The sequence below is a fragment of the Siniperca chuatsi genome, linkage group LG6 (assembly GCF_020085105.1).
Source record: "Siniperca chuatsi isolate FFG_IHB_CAS linkage group LG6, ASM2008510v1, whole genome shotgun sequence".
Taxonomy (NCBI): Eukaryota; Metazoa; Chordata; class Actinopteri; order Centrarchiformes; family Sinipercidae; genus Siniperca; species Siniperca chuatsi.
The window spans coordinates 14,824,407-14,847,909 of record NC_058047.1 but is presented as its reverse complement, the minus strand read 5'-3'; the positions used below and the strand labels follow the sequence as shown (position 1 = coordinate 14,847,909).

Genomic DNA, 23,503 nt, shown 5'->3' with positions numbered 1-23,503 from the left:
ATGAAATCATTGTTTGTAGAACACCATTGGGAGCAGTAACCTCCAGCTCAAAGGCCATATTTTCTGATTTTAATTGGATGTCTTCATAGTAGCATTGAGAGAGGTCTCTGTTGCAAAACAAAGGAGGAAACTAAGAATACCACTGCCCTTTCATTATTCCCATAAACACTACAATTGCTCTACAGTGACATAAGAACTTTTGTAAACTCTGGATACTATGCAAGCACTTATTACCAGAAGTTACAATTGAAAGGTAACTAATTAAGAAATTGGTTTTACTCTACTCTCTTGAATGTCTGTCTGTCTGTCTGTCTGTCTGTCTGTTCATTTTGTTGTTTAAGCAATTTCAAATGTCTGAGACAGCAACCAAAAACATCATCTCAGTAGGGTGGCACTGAAGCAGTCATAATTAAAATCGCATCTCAGCATCTTGGATATGAAAGCTGACCCCCCTGTGAACATGGAAATCAATCTCTTTGACTGGCACAGAGCTGTTTTTTTTCATTACATGAGTATAAAAACAGTGTATTATTTTCCCAAGGACCTTCTTTCATTCTCATTCTTTTTTTTTAGTTTAAATTAATTTCAGAACTGTTTGAATGTATTTGTATCTGTGAAAAGAAACAGTTAGTAATCTGCTCTTTTTCAGCTGAAGGACCAGGTTTCTAACTTAACTTGTTTCCCCACCGACCCAAACCGTTCCAAAATACAACTTGAACCATCCCGAAGTAAATGCTGGCTGTCCCAATTATAAAATGGTTGTTTTTCTACAGTAAAATTATTTTGATAATTAAAAGTTATGTGTTGCAGAAATAAAACACCATGGAAATGCTAAAATTCTAAAATAAAGCCGCAAGCGGCAACGATCAGGGTCCTAGCAGATTGCGAGCATTTGTTTCTTATTTAATTGACAAGAAGTAAAACTCTTGATTTTCTTTAAAGTAATTCAGCGTGGTCATCACAATGTGCTGATGCTCTGTTATATATTAGGTATATAAATTTACTTTCAGAAACACTTGACCTGAGAGATTAACATGATGAAAGAATTTTGACTCGTGACTCTCCGTTTGAGATAATTGCGAAATGTAAACTTGATTGTTACAGCGCCACCTTGAGGTCAATGAGTGTCATTTTATGTGCCACAGTAGTGGGTGGAATGTGCAACCCACCTGCCAAATTTTGGTGACTTTTGGTCTTACGGTTTTTGCTGCACGAATACTATTAGCGGAGAAATATAAGAAAGAAGAAAGAATAATTAGTACAAAAACAATAGGACGCCTAATTAGCTCACATTTAATCAAAGAACCATTTTCAAGAAAAATAAAATCTTGTCAACCTAAATCATAGCATGTGAATGTATTATCTCCTCTAAATGAAACTGCGGTATCATGAAGTGGTGGAAGAAATATTCTGATACATTAAGTTAAAGTAGCAATACCACAGTAAAAACTACAAGTAAAAGTCCTGCATTCAAAATATTACTTAAATAAAAGTGCGTAAGTATTAACAGAAAATTTATCAAAAGTACTCATTATGAAGAATGGCCCCTGCCAGCGTTATATATATATATATATTATTGTTTTTTATAACCTGCATTTTAATGTTGTCTTATCAAAGTGTTTGGTAGCTTAATCAATAATAACGTATCATATTTTACAAGGTGATCATGTTTTATAAGTGTAATCTCAATGTGCTAAGTAACTATAGCTCTCAAATAAATGTGGTTAAGTACAAAGTACAATATTTCCCTCTTAAATGTTGTGGAGTGGAAGTATAATGTAGCACAAAAGGGAAACACTTGAGTACCCTCAATATTGTACGTATGTGCAGTACTTGAGTAAGTGTACATTCCACCAATGGTATCATGTCGAAAAAGCAGCAGGTGAGCTCCAATCAAACCATACTAGACTTACCAACAACAGATCTTTTGGTATAACATTACATGATTTGCAGTTCACATTTTTCAAATTGTAACCTCCCCTTTAGAGGAGCCACAATAGCACACAGTTGGCTAATTTACCTCTAATCTCTGACTTTGTGTAAGTTTTTCAAGAAAAATCTCTCCAAATCTATGCGATACTGGAAATTAGACCCAAGTCTAACCTCTGACACTGATCCCCTGCTGACAAATATAATCCTATCAAGTTCATTCAGTGGAGGTGTTGTCCATTCTAAGTTATGCACTTAATGGATAGGGTATAGAGTTTCAGGTTCCTGTTGTTGCGGAGGTTGGAGGCCTTTAAAAGCCACCATGAGCTAGTTATTCAGCACTGATCCGCTTCCTGGCTGTAATGAATCTTACCATGGGGTTTCTCTGGAAAGTAACCCAAAGAGTGACAGCTTCAGAAGGAATAAGGAGAAAAATTACTTTGTCATACAATAGCATCAATGTGTCTGGTAAACCCTGGAGTGAATGGAAGTGAAATAAAACTAGTCAATCTGTAAGTATTAAATTATGGAATGGTGAATGCACATGGTGTCACAAATGCATATACTTATCAACAAAGGGACTGCACTGGTTAAATATATTTACTCTTGAGCTGCAATGATTAGTTAATTAATTGATTAGTTGATCAATAGAAAACAAACTGATAATTGATTGAAACATTCTCCGGTTTCAGCTTCTCAAATGTGAGGATATTCTGCTTTTCTCTCTTTTATATCATTGTGAATTGAATATCTTTGGGTTTTGGACTGCTGGTTGAATACACATGTGAAAACTTCACCATGGACATTTTATAGACCAAACAATTTAACAAGAAAACAAATGGCAGATTAAATGAAATAACCTTAGCCCTATAACAGCCTTAATTTATTACAAAGTATAAAGGTTTTAAACTGCTTAGAACTGATTCATGATTGGGATTTGGTCATGTAAGTAGCAACAGAAAAAGTGCAGAAATACAGATACCTGTCTGAAATTAACTAAACAATGAGGTATTCAGTGTATCATACTGGCTCTATTGGGCAGTGCCTTCACATTTAATATTGCGTATATGCTAAATCAGACCATAAAAAAGTACTTAAAAATACTGGTGACCCACGTCTCAAAGAGAAATACACAATGCAATACAATTGTTAATTCACAGCATGGCTCATATTCATAAAATGCAGTGTTACAATGTTACTTTCTATCCTCTAAGTTGGATAAAAGAAGAAAAACACCTTAATTTTAATTAAAGCAGCATATCATAAAACACCAGATACTGCTATAGTCACGATTAAGAGGAAATGTATATGAGTCCATTTGGATGTTGCATGATATAGTGACGCACAGAATCAAATATAATGAGCAATAAAATTTTTATTCTGTCAGAAAAAAATCTTTCAGTGTTAAGACTAGAACTTCAGCATAAGATAATCCATAAAAAACACATGAAATGTTAATAGATTTTAATGATTGATGCAAAGATAATTAGAATGTCAGAAATGAAGAAGTATCTAAGAACAGAGGTGTTGTGGAATATAATAGTTGAGCTGGTGGCAGGGATTCAATCAAATTATAGCCATTGCAAACTTGATACAAAAATGACTCCTCTTGATAACACAAATGATGAAAACCTTAAAAATCAAACTGCAATTGAATTCTGGTCTTTTTCATTCTTTACCCAGAAGCAATTACATAAAAAATGAATGATGGATAGATGGATAATATGAGATACTATATCTCACTGTGTTGTAAATGCCTAATGAAATAAATGTTAGCAACTTTCAGTCAGGTTCAGACAAAATCAGATACTTATAGAGATAATAATAGAGATTATTTTACTCTCAATAATAAAGTAATCTAAAAACATTCAGAGTACTTAGAGCACTTCTCCAACTATAAAAATGCAAGATATCTGGTCAGAAAGCATCCTGTTAATCACTGCACCTGCTTTTCAATGCCATAGGGTTATTACAATGCACAAACATGTGAAATGATATGTGAGAACACAGGTGTAGTATACTTATTAATACTTATAGGCTGGAGTGCAGATGCTGCAAAAGGAGCCTTCTGACCCTACCGTGACTACACTACAGTGGAGAGTAGTATTGAGGCTGTATAATTTAAGGCCCACTCAATAGCCAAGGGTGAAACAAACATGAACTCTCCAGTATTTGAATTAGCTTTACTCCCTAGTCATTTGAATGCAATAAAGAGGTCAGGTGGAGCTAAACTGATTGAGACAATCCCATGGGTTGTTGGAAGGGCTTTACATGTACTGTAGCTTTGGTCATCCAATGTTCTTCACAAAGAAAGAAATTCACTTTATAATTGAATTTGGTCACAATTTAATCCAAATCCAGACCTAAAAAACATATCATTGGTCCAGCTTTGAGCAGACTTAAAGCAGGGCAGAGGTTATAAAGCTATAGGACTGAACTGAGTGGTGAATTGAATGGGCAAACAAGCATCTTCACCACTATGCCTACTCATTCCAACCTTTAAATGCCCTGAAAACCTATTTTCTCAGTCTGCTTCCTACTATAAGTGATGCGAACACAGCATTATTTGCCAAAGCTAGAACAGTTTTGGTTCATATGAGAGATTTCTGTATTTCTTTTTTCTCTCTCACTGGTTCGAAGTGGGCGGGGATCCTTTGGAAATAGTTGATGTCACATACTTTCATGCACCAATCAGGATTTGGCACTATATGAATCAGAATCTGATGACAGTTGTGGGGTTGTTTGGTCACTGTCAGTCAAAGCTGATGAAACCACATCCATGCAGTCCTGATGAAGCAGATTGGCTGAAATTTTGAGTGTTAAACTATTGATAAATAATAACTAAGGATGTTTTTTTTCTGAATTTTAACTTTGATTGATGCTTAGTTAGTCATGAGTATTTAATGCTATAGAGAAATGCTAAAGATTTAATCTTGATAAGTGTCAATGGACATGTCTTGTACAGTGGTCCACAAGTTGGTGAGTCTATATTAGTGAGTGGCTCCTCTATTAACACAAGAACAAAGACAAAACCTGACCTGAAGGAGTTTCCCTTAAAAACTTGGTAGATGCCCTACAAACAGCATACACAAGCATGAAGCAATATACCTAATAAGACATTACTGTCAATCATAGAGCAAAATGCCTCCTTGAACAAATTGCTATTCTTGTCACGTCACGCTTCTTGTACTGTACAATAACACTGCAGAGCAGAGCGGCAGGCTGTGCAGAGGTGTCCTACTTTAATAAATGAGCTGAAGCTCATATGCTTGCAAAGAAATCACTTGTTCCAGAACATCAGAACTGCAATCGTCCTTATGTAACTACACAATGTTGTAACAAAGTAAATTTGAGACACATTAGCAGGTTCAAGGTAGCAGAATTATTGCTTTTATAAAGCACAATTACTGAATTTCCATCATATTTACTGCATATATACTCATGGATACCTCAAGGTTGTCTTCAGTTGTGTTACCAACATAATTTCTCACGCAGAAATTATTTTTAACAAAAGTACAAATTCAGGGAGACTCACGTTGTCTTCAAGGAGGAACTGAATGAGATGTAGCTCCCTCCCACATTGATGTTATTGACTCATGCTTCTGTATAGCTAAATAGAGTTAATGACTTTTTCATTAACCTGTAATATGTAAAGGGCAGATGGTCTGATGGAAATTGATGACAGGTTTAGGAGTCATTAGTGATGATAGTGTCTGGCAGCAGAAGTGCTGAAGAGTGGCCCTGCAAGGGTGATCTGCTGTATTAGCTGCCTCCGAGCCTCCTGGAAACAACATGTGGCAGGAACCTACTGTGAAACTCTATGTATTAAGGCATCGATATGCAGTAATTGTCTGCGCTGCATGTTCAAAAGCTCAGATAGTATGATCAGTGCTGGTTGCTGAGCAGTATTTTCACAATGCCAAAACTATTAGAGTCATTAGTGGCCCTGCTGTGGCGCAATCTTTAGTCTATCCGGAGGGTGACCATTTGGGAATTGCAGGAACACATCTAAGCTGTAAAATTACATTCCACATATTGGCTTAGATCTTGTCTTGATTCCAAGCCGAATTGCTTTGTGGAAGAGTTTTCCACAAACAATAACAATTAGTTTTTACAGTTGAGCTGTTCAGAGATTTGTTGTTATGTTTCCTTGACTGTTTTAAAGACTTCACTTGATGTTATGGCTCCATTCTAGAGACATTTTGTTGAGGGACTTTATGGCCCTCTAAGCAAACAATCGTTTAAATTCAATTAAGACTATGAAATGGCATAGTTGAAAACAATCCTTTTAAAGCTTTGTTTTGGTGCAGTCTTGACCTATGTGCAATGACTATATCTAGCACAGTATATATATTGCACATGACAGTAGGTTAACTCTTCAGTGTATGTGTGGTGAATAAAATGGAATCATTAGCACAAAGCTCAACGTAATGAGGAATAAACAATAATGGAATGAACCCACTGTGCTTCTGCCCATCAGAGAATTTCATAATTAGCAATTAGTGGTCATTGTATTATAGTTGCTGCAACTCAAATCTGGCTGAAGTGTCTGCACTCACTTACCTATCCTGAGGCATTACAAATAAAATATCCCACTGGATTCATACGTGATTAATGTTTGTCACAAGAAGGGCTGCAATGGCAGATTAGGCATGATTATGAGTGGGGTAATTTATTTTCAGCATGTCATTATCTTTTACAACATTGACTAAGCAAAGCAAAGCCAGAGTGTGTTTATGGGTACGATGTGCATGTAAGCTCAGTTTTCCTGATCATTAATAGTTTGCCAAAAAAAAAAGTTGATGAAGAGAAATGAAAGAGAAGAAAAATTGCACCACACAAAGCTGCAATAAAGAATATAAATCTTAATACAGAAAATGAAGTTACATTAAATTGTCATTTAACCATTTTGCAAACAGCTTTTGTTATCAAATGAAGCCTCTGCATTGATATTAGAAAATGACATGTCACAAAACTTGCCCTGGTAATATTTGATGCTGCCAAAGAAATGTTCAACTGCACCTAGTCCTGTAGAGTATAATTATTTACTTCTTCGGAATTGTAAAAATAAAAAAGTAGGATTTAAATAGATTAGCTATTACTACAAGAAATTATGATTAAGAACCAATTAAAAGAGTTAACAACAAATAAATAAAATAAATGATCACCACCACAATGTAAAAAATGATGTATGTCAGATGTAAAAAAGACCAAGAAAATTATAATTGTATAATGTACTGGATATGCAAGAAAGTTAACTAGACATGAGTCCAATCTTCACCTTGAACACTCATATTTCTTCCTCACTCATTGTACCTCTGATCCAACAATATCATTATGAAACATTTTGTACCTTGTCCTCATTAATTCTTATGTTTTCACATTGTCTTCAAAAACTTAATTATGAAAACAAAAATGTTTAACAGCTTTTTTCCTGTATTACTAGGTGTCTCGTCATTTGATCATTCTGATGAATTTTGATGAGCCTGTTGAGCAAATGTGAATAATTGATAACTGTTTTCCAATGGCTTGATTGTCACAAACCAAGACAAATAGAGTGGAATAGAATCATAAAATATTCACTCGAGTGTTGGCCTGAAAATTATTAATTCCAAAGTCATTTTTACATGGATGCAGGTGTCCTCATCCAGACAAGGTAACTTCACCATGAACTCCAAGGTAAGAGGACAACAAATAATAAGTGTGTTGAAGAAATGTGTCATTCTGTTGCTTTTTTTTCTCTTACAGCATGCATCACAGCTGAAGAATGTCAACCAGATACCATCAAGGCATTCAGGCCTCTTAAAGTACAGCGTAAAACAGCGGCCAAGAAGCTTCAGGTCAAGGTTCAAAAGAGTTATCTCCAACAAACACAAACCTTCACTCTGTCCCTGACATTTCTTCTAGTTGGTGCTGCAACATATTTTACAGTGATTGTATTTTGGTGTAGTTGTAAACACCTCTGCAACCCTTCGAGTGAGCATCTCACACTCAAGAAATGCAGCAAGACAAACGATGAGCTTTCAGCTCCAATAAATGTCACATGCATAATAACAATATCAGCACGGTTGCTCCCAAACTGTATCAGACTGATCTGATTACAGACAGTTTGGGGTATTTTTTTTTTCAAATGAGCTAAACTGCACTGGTATTTCATGTCGTCATTTCTAAATGTAGAATTTGAAAATACAAAAATACAGGACAATTATTCCATCCCGTGGATTTGGAGGGCAGATATCTTTTCCCTAATAACCCAGTTATTCATGGTCGAACTGGATTCAAAATAATAGTTGAGTTAAATCTCACCCTTTGCATGACGATGACTTGGTGCCATCTACTGTTAATATAGAGATCATATTGCTTGGGGATGTTATACACTTGAAAAACAACACCGCGGCAGCTCACATTTTAAATACCATATTTAAATGTACTCTCTATTTAGCCTTTTACAGTAGTCCAAAACAAATGTTCTCTCTGACACTGGGAACATCAGCATACTATTAAAAAAGGCAAAAAAACCCTGCCATTTTGCTTACTGTATGATACACTTTAATGAAACCAAACAAAGAAAAAAGACTACATGAATCTGACACTAACTTATTTTCCATTAATATAATTTGTATTATTATAGGCTTGATGTGTTTCAATTTTAGAATTTTGTAGAAATGCTAAGACAATATTAAAGGCAAGCCACATGTTTGCCAAAAACAACTCACAAAGCAGCACAGGCCTACTGTATAAATACAATTTGTACATACGATCCTTCCTCAGAATTTCAACATGGCACCTCCTTCAACGAGTGTGTTTTGCCACCACGGACAAGTTGGATTGTGGGAGTTAGGTGTTCATTAGCATATCAGTGACAAAGATTACCATACATTAACATACATTACAGCTGAATTAATCATGGCATGTGGTAGAACTTGGAGAGGTATCTGAAAACAGTCTGCTCTGAAGTCAATTCAAGGAAGAAAGCATAGTAATAGTATAGTAATCTCATGCAGCTCAAATAAGTCCATACACAGCAGCCTATGATATTTGGGCTCCTGCATATAGCTTATTCATCGATTTTTCATATTCAACAGCTTCTATTTCCTTGTTGCAGCTGCTTTTCTCATTAGTGAGGGATTTGGTTGTAATGTAGTTGTACATTTTTTTTAATGGAGTTATTTTACATTAATAAAATGATGCTACTATAAGTTACAGTATGGCTGGTCTATGTCTGGCTTTTAGGACAAATGTAAAAAAAAAAAATCTCCAAATTGACTTCTTAATGCCAGCTGGTAAGCTGTGATACTGCAAAATCACTAATAATAATAGGACATTTTGAATTCCTTCTCTTCATGTTCACAAAGTGAGCTAGCTAACTGGTCACCATTGCTACTGGTTAGTCTCAGTTAGCAATCCTTGGTTTAGTGCTGAGTTTCTTAACCTTGAGCTTGGCACACCACAAGATGAAGTAGATGAAGAGATTCCTAAGAATTAAATTTTGTGACAGTATAAATATTCTTTTATAGAACAAATAAAACAAAAAGCTTTGAAGTGTCTAATTTGAGCTCCTCGATGCTCTTGAAAAAAGAAAATATGTCATACTCAATTGGTGGTTGTGTACTATACTAACTTTGGCTCGTTTACAGTTTCCTTTTCTTTTTCTGTTGATTATTGAGCATTGTCCCTGTCAAATAAATTAATTAACTAAAAAAATCACATGGCAACCTTTCTGACTGAGAGAGTTGGTCATGACAATTTTGGGACCTGAAAACGGGGTCTCGGCTTAAAATAGGTTCTTTATTACGTGAAGTTCCCCATAAATTAAGAATAACCGTCCGTCCCTTCCATTGAAGCCAGAAAAGTAATAAACATTGAATCAGGACATGTTTAATATGAATAACATATCAATCAACTGAAAGTCCTCCCGCAGACACAAATCCAAACCCCTCTCAGCCAAGGTGGAGCAAATCCACAAAATGAATTGATAAATAAAGCGAAGGAGTCTCAAAGTGGGGGATTAAACTAACACATCAAATGTCACTGATTCCATTATCAGCATTTTGGTCATGGCTACTTTTGTGGTTTGCTATCTCAGTGGAACACACAGCTGGGGTCCTATCTAGGTACGAACACAGATTCTGCCTTGGGCCCAGGTAGCACATTATGTGGCAGCGCTCTTCGAGATGAACACTAAGCAGATAATGTCATTCCATCCAATACTCATCATTAACTCCTGACTGCCAGCTATATTGTTAAAACCCTTATTGAGGCAAGGCCATATCATTGGTAGTGTGACTCAGGTCCTGACCGCCTGTTCCACTCAGTTAAGAGTAATACGAATAGTTTCCTTTTAAACACTACTTAAACAGCCCTCAAAGTGCTCTTAAAATTGTAATGTAATGAAAGCACTATGCATGAAACTGGAATGCGAGTGCCCGAGCGGCTAGTATCACTTGAAAAGGGCCATTTAAAAGCTGCAGCACTTGATGGACAGCTTCTTCTCTATGTTGCAACATGGAAAGGGGCTGACAACTCAAATTATATGGTTTTTTTCACCAGTCCATTCTGGCTGTATGGACCTGCTGACAACTTTACAATAAACATGACCCATCACACCAAGCTTTTTGCCAGTCAAGAGCAGAGGAATAATGAAAAGCAACTCCTATTTTACTTTACCCTGAGTTTCTACTCTAGGTATAGCAAGCTCTCAAGCCTGTCCTTTCTTCCACATCTTCCAGCAAAGATTCAGATAAACAAAGCCCAGCAGCACTGTAAGAGTGACATATTTTCTTAACTTACAGAATATCAGGTTACAATATGTATATGAATCAGTCAGAACAGATGAGTTGGCTTCTTTTCCCACCGTTGTAATCACTACAAACTAACACACAAATGCAGCTCCATGCCAGTGAGATTCATAATCTGTTTTGTTGTGAATATATACATGAAACCTTTGTGTCATTTGCATTGAAATTAACTAGACAACCCAAACAAATAAACTTTAAATGTAAAGCAAGCATCTAGCAGCTGAGTGTCCTGACTGGTAAAAGTGGTTAACATGGAGTGCCAACATAAGCACAGGCAATATTCGTTTACATTTATTCATAGATTTCCATTAAAACCTTTTGGCAATTGTTCGAATACATCTAATGAACCCAATGAGTTAGATTTTTCGAAGAATCAGTCCTGTATGGTATGTGTTCTCTCTGTGTGCTTGAATGCCCATATATTGAAAAAATAAAACCACTCTGCTTGAAAACATTGGCATGGAGTGGACAATGTCCCTCTAGTCCGTGCTCGTGCTTCCTAAATAATTCATGAGCCACAGTGTAATTGCAGTTTTAAAAATCATTAATTTATAATAATTGATGACCTGAAGGGCCATGTCTCACACTATTAGCCAGGTGAATTCAAACACATTTGCTGCCTAGCATAGTGCAGCATATCATGGTCCACATTTCTTTGTACCTGCCAAATGATTATTTCTGCTTAGCACACAGCACCCACAAGCAGTGAGGAAATGTGTATGTACAGTAGAAAGGTCTAAAACTCAATATCTTGTTTACAAAACTCCTTATAACCTTGAGTTCACCTTAAACTGAATTGTTTGTCATCCAAAGTCATACGTTGACAATTACTCTTTGAAACAATATAATGCTGTGCAATCAATTATTTTACAAAACAATGGTGGATCTCTCCTTTAGTAATGACACTGCTCTGTTTTAAACAAAATCAATCTAAATACAGTAGATTACTTACGGAAGAAAGTTGGAACTCATTGCATGAGTTGACCTGAGGTAATGAGTTTTCTTTTTCTTATTTGCCAAAACAGATACAGACATTTTGGAACAGAATCCTACATTTCATTATTCAGATCTAGATAAAGAGAAAGAAAAGCTAATCAGATGCATACAGAGAATAAAAGTAACCATCTATTCAAATGTACACTGTTGTTTAAAATATGGAAAACCTCCAAAAACGCTGGAGGTGAGGGGATTTCCTGTTTTTTATTGAAGCACTTGCCCCTTCAGTAGGCTCCGCATGTCCCTACTGAGATGGTTTTATGAGTTTTACTTTGGGCCATATATGTACTGGCCAAAGCAATAATAATACATAATACTATACACGCTATACTGTATATGTCAAAATCAGAGAACTGTGCTAACAGTGTACTTTTACAGTCATTCTCTCAAAGTAGACTAAATGATTGTGATTTCATATTTATCACTGAAAGTGTGTCACTTTCGAGGGTTTTACTATCACTGTTGATATTCAGAATAGACAATTTGTTATTCTGAGGTAATGCTTTAACCATGCCAATACCCACCTCGATACATCTCAGCAGATCTTTTCAGAAGATACTGTAAAATATGCCTTTTGGTACAGCCTGACATGCTCACGTCTAACATAGTGGATGGAATCTATGTTGTTCTGAGTAACTCCACTTCCTTAGGGGAACAATTTATACATCACACAATGCCAGAACCAGGAGAAGGCCTGACAGCCCCAGAAATGGGAATGTAAGATATCTGACTGAGGTTTTTATGCCAGTTTTCTGGTTGTATTGAGTTCTGTGGTTTGGGTCAGGGAATACTGAGGCCTTAGAGAGACTCAATACAGACATTTTGTTGATGTTCTCAGAGTTGTCCATTTGACATTTTGACACTACTTCTATTAGTTTAGTCTATTTCCACCACTAGCTTGTCAGTCAAAATCAGAGTTGCTGGAATCTCAGGTCTGTAAATCTAATAACAGTTTATTCATCATGTGTGAAGGTCTGTCAATTAATCATCAGACTATGGGCCTTTATCAAATAACTAATTATACAAAAAAAAAAAGCAAGACCCAAATGAATGATTTTTACACAATACCCACATTCTGTATGATTAGAATTGTCATTTATGTTAGGGCAAACAGTTTCAGATAAGTAAGCGATAGCAAGTAAGTCAGTAAGAGGCAAGTAAGTGGCTTTTTTTTTGCAAGCTTTGACAAAAGATTGGGTAAAAATGACAGTAGAGATGTGAGGTGAAATTAAAAAGGGAAATTGTTGTGACACAGAAAATTTAGCTGTAGAAAGAAAGATATAGACGGATTACCAAATTGGTAGATCACAACAAAATATTCCTGTCACAATATCTAAAAGGACTGAAGTGTCAGAAATAGTCTCCTCAGACTATCCTGTGATCACCCAAGAGGTCTGCAAACTGCAAATTCCCACATAACTTGAGTACATGCCTACTCTTAGTGATGCCACTACAGTACATGCCTCTGCAGAACAACCTTGCAGTCCCTAAAAGCCAATTCAGGGGATGGGTGGAAGGTGCCCATGATGGTGCATAATGCATACTGGCTGAAATGATATGCAAGGCCACCATTCTAAAGTATTTAAGAAAAGGGCCATCCAGTGGCATAGCATCGCATTGAAATGGCAGTCTTGGCCTTGCATTGTTTGACACGTCACAAGATGGCAACGCAGTATCTCTTTAGCTCCTAGAGGTCACGGAGGATGGATGCACCACTAATCTCTGACACTCACTGTGGGATGGGGAAGAAAATCAACACAAACTGGGGCTTTAGATAACTTTGCTATCCACCAGTGACCTCAAATGCAGAGACATCTCTGGGCCCGCTGTGCTCTGTCAACCAAATCCTTCTTACTGCTTGGTGACTTCAGACAAGGAGATGTTGCCTGCCCCACAAGGATAAATTCTAGCCAAGAACAGACTATATATTAATCTGATATTGTCTTTTTATTGTTTGGGGAATAATGCAGTGGAAAGCAATGATTGATCGGAGGGCTTGAGAGACTTTTATATTGTCAAATCGGCCCATTTAGAGATCCGTGGATGTTTCTCTGGGGGGCATGATCTCACAAATCCAATCCAAATCCAAAGAACAAAAGTGTCATCATGTCCAAGTGTTCCTGAGTGTTTCCTCTAAACACTAAAGAACAAAAAATACAAACATCAAAACGTACTAACTCATCATTAATGTTTATTGGATTATCTATGATTCCATCATTAAAACATTGATTGATGAATTCTTTCCATATCATAAAATGCTTCTTTCTCAATAAATGATGTCTGTACTGCTCATACACTTTTAAACAGCTTTGGTAATTATGCCAATTTAGGCATCAAATCATTGAGTACAGCTCACAGACTCCAGTGGATGGATAAATAGTGACCCAACTGTATCTGTCACTGCACCCCAAGAGGGAATATTATCAGGGAGGTTTGTGGTTTCATTGATTTCAAGACTGCAATCATCCCCATCTGATGTAGTGGGCTGAGGGAGGATAAATGAGGCTCCGCAGTCTGTAGACCAGCTTTGTTTGACAGTGGGACAAGTTTCAGATAACTTCAGCAATAACAATCTACCAAGTGAGTTTAAAGAGTTTTTTCCTGGAACCACAGCGGGCCAAATCATTGCCATTTTGTTCTAAAATCTGTGGTTTCCGTAATTTGTATTCTGGTTTAAATTGGTTTATATTTTCTTTTTCACTTTTGTACAACAGAGCACATTCGTTGGATGACCCCATTTCAATACTATTCAGCAAAAAAATAAAAAAAATGCACAAAGTACAAAACATCTCTAATGGCCCTCACTGGAAATTATCTCTGTACAAGTCTCTAATGGTGCTGTCAGGAGTGAATTTCAAACCATTAAGCAATTTGTGGTGAATCAGGGCAAACAGAAATAAATTGAATTCACACTTGCTGTGGTTGAAATTTCTAAAGACAGAAATGAGAAGAATATGCTCGTACTGTTTTTCTGAAAGAATAGGCTCAGGGAAACCAAAGCACTGCAATATTTGGTTTTATAAAAGGCTTAATGAATGATAATGTTAACTTCACTGCCCTTTCCTCTTTTTAACCTGCCATGACAGCATAGACATTTCAATCGACTGATGCGATACTAAAAGCAAAAGAAGGGAAAAAAATCCATTGTCTCTCTTCATCCTTCATTCATCATGTGTGTATTTAGGTTTTAGGTCAAATCTAATACTGAAAATATGCCACAGAAGCCCTCAAAACTTTTGGCGCTTTGACATCTTTATGATTACAGAGAGTTTATATATAGGCTACATGGCATCCACCATGAAAATAAACATGATGAATTAATCAGTTGTGCTTTAATGGGTATGTATTTATGGAACTGGTTTCCAAAGCTGTGTGCTGTGTTGTGCCAGATCTCAATCCACAAACCTCTGGGAGCAGTGACGAAGACCCTTATTTGTGTCCTCTGGCATTTTTCATCACTATTCTTACCGTATGTCAGCAGCACAAAGAGAAAAGGCTTTGGAACTTTTTCTCCATAGCAATCAATTTTCATCAAGGAAAATAACTATATTAAATGTTACTACAAGGTGACCACACAAAATACTTATTTTCTGAAATTATAAAAGAGATGACAAGTTTAATTTCCTGATGCTGGTTTTTCATAGATAAATTTCCCCTCCAACTGAGGTACTCTATCAACATTATTATATTTTTGCTGTCAGTATCAAACCCTATCCTCAGATGTCAAATGAAATGTTGATCACCATTCTACTATTCTACAAATACAGGTTTGCTTTAAAAATATCTAATGATTACACATGCATTTTCTAAATTTATGTTTTTTACGGGGGAATTATTTTAAAATTGAGGCATTGTAATTACAACGTTAAAAGTATTTGCTCTGGAAATGTAATAATAAAATTATATATTACCTGACAAATATTGTCTTAGTTAATTAGATTAAGAAACATAATATAAGTTATATAGATACCAGAGGGGAAAAACAATACAAAAGACACACATGCTAACCTTTTTTGGCCGTTTTTGCAAAAAATATTGTGATGTAAATGTGCCCATCCCTCTACCAAAATCACATGCACGCACACACACACACACACACACAGAGACACCGCTACAGAGCTTACACAGTTCTTACACTGTCACGTTTAACAACACAGCACAATAAGAGCAGCCCAAAGATCCTGGCTGCATTTTATTTGCCTATTAAAGACTCTGCCAGCAGCTCCTCACTAGTAATGAACTTCCTAAACTAACAGCAGTCACCCAGCTTGGTGACAATTTCACCAGTCAACACAAACAATCAATCGCGTCTGCTGCAATAACATTGAAAGGAAGTGCCTCCAATTTATCTTTATTAAATCAATAGGGATTTGATAGCCTTACCTGCAGAGGAGTGCTTTGCCCAGTGCTGGAGCTGTAAGTGTCTAGTGCATTGGGACAGGGGGAGATCTCTGGTTCACTTGTTGTTTGTCGGGGATGGGGTAGTTTGCTGTGTGGCTGGAAGCGACACTCCTAAGGGCCCACTGTGAATAGAGGTCAGGATAATAGACACAGTCACACAACAAAGACTGATAATCCTGTCTCGCCCCACAGCTCCCGTGTTGCAATCAGACATTTTAAGGGCAGTTAAGTTGCAGCGAGGGGCGGCTGAATGAACCGCGGTTAGGAAAGACTCCCAAGCTCCCATTATGGACCGTAACCGGTGTCAATTCGCAGCAATTAGACCACTCAGATGTGTCAGTAGACAGGCCTCAAATTAATAAATAAATAACGTCGACCACAAGTGCTCGCTGATATAGCCTTTTGAGTCATTTGAGTCTCCCAATGGTCTATTTCAGTGCAGAACACTTAGTCCTTCAAAATGTGACGAGGTGTACCTCCTTCTCTCCACTTATCCTGGATGACCTTTGAGTGAAAATAGTCCTTAGTGAGCAAGTTGCTTAAATCTGCTTCCACTGGTCGTCAGTAACATTTGTTTAAAGTGGCATAGATCCTTTAATGTTGGTCCATTATCAGTACGAACTGCTGAGATAAACAAAACAGTAAGCAAGACCACATATACTCTTAATTCCTGCAGTACATGAGTCAAATCTGACATGAGCATTAGCCATAACTTTAAGAGCTTATAATGTAAAGATAATCAATAAATTAAGGCACACAATACATACTGTATATCTCCCATTTGTCATTGAAAGCTGTTGAAATGTAAGGACCAAGGTTGTTGCCTTAGAAAGCAAAAGAGTAGCCTCAGGCTCATTGTGTTGTCTCTACAAAACAATGTTGTTTTTTTTAGGATCATCACAGTCTGGGGGCCGCAACCTCAAAGTTAGGCCTGTGTATTTGTGTCACTATTCATTTCGTCTGAAGTGTTGGAAATAGATACAATATGGGAGAATTATTTCTGCAAGTGTTTGACATTTTGGCTATAATATATATTCCAAAAGTCCACTCCTCCTCAACAATTTGGAAATATGGTGATAACTTTGAAGATTATTTTCTGTGAGAATAGTCACAGAATAGAGCAAAGTTTTTTGGTCTGACAAGATGCTTGAAATTTAATGATGTTATTCTTTGAAAATAGTTCATTGTGGCATTTTTTTTCAAAAAGAATACACAATACTGTTTATGGATACCTTTTCTCAAGGTCTCATGTCTCATATAATGGCCTTTTACACAGAACAAAGTGAAAGGACACAAAGCAGAGTCTCTGTATTTGACTGGGAGCGCTCAATCAAGAGGAAGTCATTACTTCAGAATAAGGAGTAGCTATGCTTTGCTGCCCGACTTCAACTGAATACCTCACCTTTCAGCAATGCATAAATAATGTGCCAACTGTCTTTGATCTGTTGGAGGTGATAACTTAACAAGCATGAGGACACCTTCCATCCATAGAAGAGGCTCTGCCCTGTCCAAATGTGTGTCAATAGGCATCACTCTCACACAAATTTACTGAGGAGGAAAAAGAGAGCAAAGCAAGCTCCTGATTGACAAAGGCTTTACAATGCCAGAGGAAAGAAAAACACGTTTACTGTGAATTCAGAAATAAAGATTAAGAATTAGAATGAAGAAATTAAGATGGTGATTGGAGAATGGGACCTTGTGCATTTCTTTTTTAACTAGGGCTGCAACTAATGATTATTTTCATTATCGATTAATATGCCAATTATTTTCTTGATTAGTGATTTAATTTGGTCTTTATAATGTCAGAAAATAGTGAAAAATGTCCATCACATTTTCCCAGAGCCCAACAGTCCAAAACCCAAAAGTACCCAGTTTACAATCATAGAAGATTAAGAACCCAGCAAATATTTACATTAACTGATTATCAAAATTGTTGCTGATTCACTTTCTGTCAATCAACTAATTTTTTACTCTAATTTAATTGTTAAAGCATCATTTTGATGCATTTTTTTTCTAAATGTATTTATTTCTTGCAATATTATCAAGAAGAGAGGTGGAGAGGACTCTAATCTTGGAAAGTAATATCATTCCGATTATATTTGACTGAAATCGGTGGTTAAGTGTCCATTTTTTCTCTCAGCAGAAAATAAATCACATTAATGACAGCTGTCAGCAGCTTTTCAGTGGCCGTAGTGGACACTTCAGATTGTGATTCCCCCCAAGAAATCACAGAAGCCTGTAAAAGCCCTCTTCTGTGTCAGCAGGGCAGATTGGGTTCCTGGACAGTCCCTGAAACACAGCTGAAAAAGGAAAAAAAACACATAGTAAAGTGAGCACACAAAGCACTCCTCTGAGAGGTCAAAGCAAAGACAAGTCCCCTTTTCAGACACAAAGAAAAACAAAAGCCTGTGGGACTTTCAATAGCCTGCTTTAACCAAAGTGCCCAAACCGTGTGAAATGAAGAGTCACCATAGAATAATGGTGATATTAAAATTTTTAATTGCCTCTCATTTCAGATTTAAGCTGGGAAAATATGGCCTGTCCAGTCCTCACTGAGGCAATTTATTTAAACCGTATTCAGTATTCACTGTGAAGTGGTGAGGAAAGTGAACACAGAGACCGCAAGAGGCAATATTGAGCTCTGTTTTTGCTTCATACATTCTTTTTTATATTTAATGATGCAAATACTCAATTTTTAAAGTCCAAAACTATGCAGAAGAATATTTTGTACAACTGTAGCCGAGCAAATGCATCTTTAGTTCTCTATATTGCAGGGAATGAGGCTCAAAACAGGTTGGGTTTAGCCCAGGGAACTTATTAGCAGAGCCTCCCTGGTGGGTGAACTTCCAGGGAAAAAAGGAAAAGATGCTCTTCTTCTCCAGAGTTGGCTGTAATGCCATGAGCATCCTCTGCTGGTAAAGAAACACTTCAAACGCCCAGCCCCTAATGAATCACACCAGAGAGGCACTATACTGATTAATACACAACCTGCATAAATAAGCCATATGTGTATACTCAGTGTTCAATCTTGCATTATAATCATACATTACATTGCAGATTACACTAATGAACACATACATAAACTCAGGGGAATAGTGGGTTCAATTGCACTCAATACTCATGATGTATGCAGATGACAGTGTGTAAAACATCTTTCTATTTTATGCAGTTTTCTTTTTTTCAAATCTCCAGAGACAGGGGAAATAAAACCAGGCATAATGTATGAGCTCTTCAGTTTGGATGTGCTAACAGAGGAAATAAAGTAAGTGGTCGAGATTGCACTGCCAAATCACTGCATTCGGGTATAAACCTCGTAACTCCGGGGTTTCCTTTACAGCTGCAATTAACAATTATTTATTATTAATTTGATCATTCAATTCATAATTTTTTTCTAAAAAATTTTCTTGTTTTATTTTACCATCACTCCGAAACCCAAAGACATTCAATTGACTACCATATACGACAAAGAAAAGCATCAAATCCTCACATTTGAGAAGCCAGACCCAACAAATCTGCTTGCTTTGCTTGAAATATGATTAAACAATTAGGGTAAACATCCCTATTAAGCCCATGTACTATATAAGCCCACTTGCAACTTCTGAGTCAAATAAAAAGTTTTTTTTTAAAATCATAATTATTTGCTGTGTGATGTTTCTTCCAATGAAGCTGCTTGTTAAATAAATGACACTTTTCATTGTAAGCCAATCTAATTTGTTGATATTGACTTATCGAAGCACGTGTGACATGTGCCTGTTCTTCCCAGAAGAAGTTGCAAAAAACTTTTTTTGCATATTTGATAAATACTCATTTGTTTATCAAAATTTAAGCGATTAGTGTTTTGAATAAGACATATGTTAGAATCTTACTTGAATTAGAAATATTGTTTCTTTTAAAACGAAAATATGAAATAAAATTTTAGCATGCCAGCAAACAGACCACATGCTGCATAGTATGGTTCATTGCAATAACATAAAGCATGATAAGCATGTATAGTTTACATTTTTCTATGCAGTTTATATTATTAAAATGTTAAATAGACAACAAATGTGTATGTGTATGTGTTTATCTTTTTTTGATTAACATTTTTACCATCATACAGTCTGGGGTGGATGCAAATGAGTATAACTAATAACTATTAACTCTGCGTGATCAATTTATATATGTTATGTTAGGGCACCATATACAGTATAGATGTATTTCACATAGTTGTTTTTTTAATGTCATGTGTGTAAAATAAAATAATCTGTGTTTTAACCATAAATTCACTGATGTTCCCTTTAAGCCCACTTGCCTGTGTTTTAATGGGGATTTTCTCCCTTTTGACCTTTAAACCATTTTCCTCCCTAATTTTGACCTCACCTGATGAATCAGCTCCATAATTCAGATAATTAATACCCATATTTAAATACCATATGTTATATATGTGATAGTATATATTATATACAATCACCTCAAAGAGCATAGGCCTACGTTTAGCCTAAGAGAAAGTAGAAATTGCAGAAATGTTGACATCTTTCTTGTTTATTTTGCTTAAGTTATAGGCTAATGATACATGAGCTTCAAGAATCAGAATCAGAATCAGAAATACTTTATTGATACCGGAGGGGAAACTCTTTTGTTACAGCTGCTCACTATCACGTCAGTGCACACAGGAATAGAAGTTCTAAGCAAATCAAAACAAGATGTTATGACTGATTTCTCCTCACAATCAACTGTATGTTTTAATGTTACTCCACAATTAACTGAATGGCTTTAAAATGTGTTTTACAATGTTTTAATACTACTAGCCTGAAGTGATTAACATTTGAAAATCAATTAAAATTTCTGTTTAATTATAAATCCTGAAATTGACTCATTTACTATCTTTAGAGCATTGTTATTGAACCAGGAAACACTTTTTCTTTCAGTCAGTCGGTCTTTAAACACATATTGGTTCGTAAATAGTTTTTTAGCTACATTCCAAAGAAGACATGTTGTAAGTTTAGCTTTTACTGCATTGACAACAGAGCGAAAAGGCTGGTCACGCCTTATTCAAATGCCATTTATAGGCCATAGGAGAGGACTGGAGACTAAATGAAAATAGCTATTGAGAGCTAAGAGATCACAGATTGGAATAGAAAAGTTTGTATTGTTAAGATTTTTAAATATATATATATATATATATATATATATATATATATATATATATATATATATATATATATATAAAATATAGGGATGTTTACCTAATTGAGCCAAAATAGTTGCCAATTCATTTTCTGTTGACTGATTAATCGACTAATCATTGCGGCTGTAGTTTCTTTGCATTGACATATACATGGATCTTTACTGTATATTGATCATATAAGCTGAAGTCCTGTGTAATTTTGCATCACTGTCTAATCAACACACGTTTGTCAATCCACAATTACAGCAGGTTTTTTTTTAAATTTATTTCGTTCATCATTTGGAGTAAAGCCTGACCAACAATTTAGCCGCCCCAATTTTAGCTGATCTCAGATATATCCACATGTGTCGGCAAATGAGCAACAAGAAATTGCATATATTCCATATATCATTAAAAACTCTCAATGATTGATATCATTATCGGCCACAAAAATCCAGTATTTGTTAGTATTTGGCTACAGTTTGGGGATTCCACCAAACACTGGCAATGTGGCAAAGAAATTCAACAATACCAGGCAACGAGTGGTCTGCTTTCCATACAAACCAAATGTCTTGCCTGAGGGTCCAAAATTGTTCAAAGCAGGATCACATGGCTGAAAGCAGGCTGTTCTCGCTCAGTGTCAACTTCCAGCTCGCAATAGCTTGTAAAAAGTCATAATTTTGGCAAAATACTATTCCCATTGTTTTAATATTTAATTTAAAAGGTATTGAATAAAATACTCAAAACTAAAAAGAAAATGTTGCTCACAGTGTTTGGGCAAACAGGTAATATTGGCCAAAAACAAGAACAAGAAACACTTTGAGTCTTGCAGCTGCTGTAACATGTACTGTACTGTATTCCCAAGATCCATGGCAGAAAAGCTGCTTGAGCCATAAAACAGATTACTGAGCCTATGAAAAACCACCATGTGGGTGCAATAATAACTCATTGTTCACAGACACATGGGCTGTAGCAGTAATCTTCAGATCTCCTCAGCGAGGAAATATAGATATTTGTAAAAGCACTGAAGGGATTAGGCAGGGTTTTCTACCTCCTGCGGTACATGGCCTGAGTCATGCTGGGAGCACCAGGAGCTCTGTGGAAGTCTTTTAAGGACGGAGAGGATTTGACCTAGATGCTGCATTATTCTGATATGACCCAAACAATGCCATCAGCATGAGACCAGTGTAAGGGCTGCAGTCTTTTTCTGTCTCTTATGCCTCCTCTTTACAATGAAGATGAATATGTAGACAGAAATTACAAGAAAATCAGAATCAGAATGAAATTATATAGCTATGTGAACAATAAAGCCATTATTAATAAAGTATTTCATATGCTCTAACTAATACAGGATCATTAATACTACACACGGGGACCGCAACTTACTTAAGAGGCAAACAAAGTGAAAGCATTATTTAAAGAAATTACAGCAGTCTTTTGAACAGGCTTTTCTCAAACCCATTAGTTCACACTGCTGATGTACACATACAGCTATTAACCCTCTCAGAGATTCTCTTGAGTTAATTCCTAATGAAAAATAAATTGAGTTTCTCCCTACACTTTCATAACATTTCCTCCTCAGAATAAATGGGCTGCTTTATGAGAAAAGACACACTGTTGTTAATGATTTTATAAGCAGGGAGGCCACCTGACATCCTGTTTTCTATTACTGTTCTTTATTCAATTTGCAGGGCGCGCTGCAGGTGACCTAACCTATAAAAGGGCACTCCAAATTAAATTATCGGAGCTCCTTGAAATTTTATAAATTCAGAATCAGCCTCACAGAGGGATCTCATACCAGAAACTAATGGCTTCACCTTTAGCTTTACATAAATCAATCGCACCAAAGGTTAGAACACATCATGCCAAGATGTATCAATGCAGTTTTTAACATCATATCATTTAGTAATTTTGGAAGTGCGAATGGCAGGTGTATGAGGTCATATGTGAGGATTCTCAATCTATATCTTTGGGGTTTCGATTGTTGGTTGGACAAAACAAGCCATTTGAAGACAATACCATGGGCTTTCTGAACTTTTGATGCCATTTTTTCACTAGTATATAACAATTTTTAAACTAAATGATTAATCAATTAATCAAAAAAACAATCAACAGATTTATCGTCAATGAGAATAGCCTAACTGTTAGTTGCAGCCATACTTACAAGAGGTGCAAAGAGAATATAATGGCAGATATTTCAGATTGTTTAGATGTGATCTACCGGGAGGAATCT

General features: G+C 36.2%; 1 long non-coding RNA gene across 1 annotated transcript in view; it reads right to left on the bottom strand.

Moving 5' to 3' along the window:
- The window catches only part of LOC122878389, a 33,312-nt gene that overhangs the window by 3,872 nt on the left and 5,937 nt on the right, over positions 1–23,503 (bottom strand). The window contains exon 3 of the long non-coding RNA XR_006378470.1: positions 16,107–16,246. This is a non-coding gene — a long non-coding RNA (uncharacterized LOC122878389). The remainder of the gene's footprint in view (positions 1–16,106; positions 16,247–23,503) is intronic.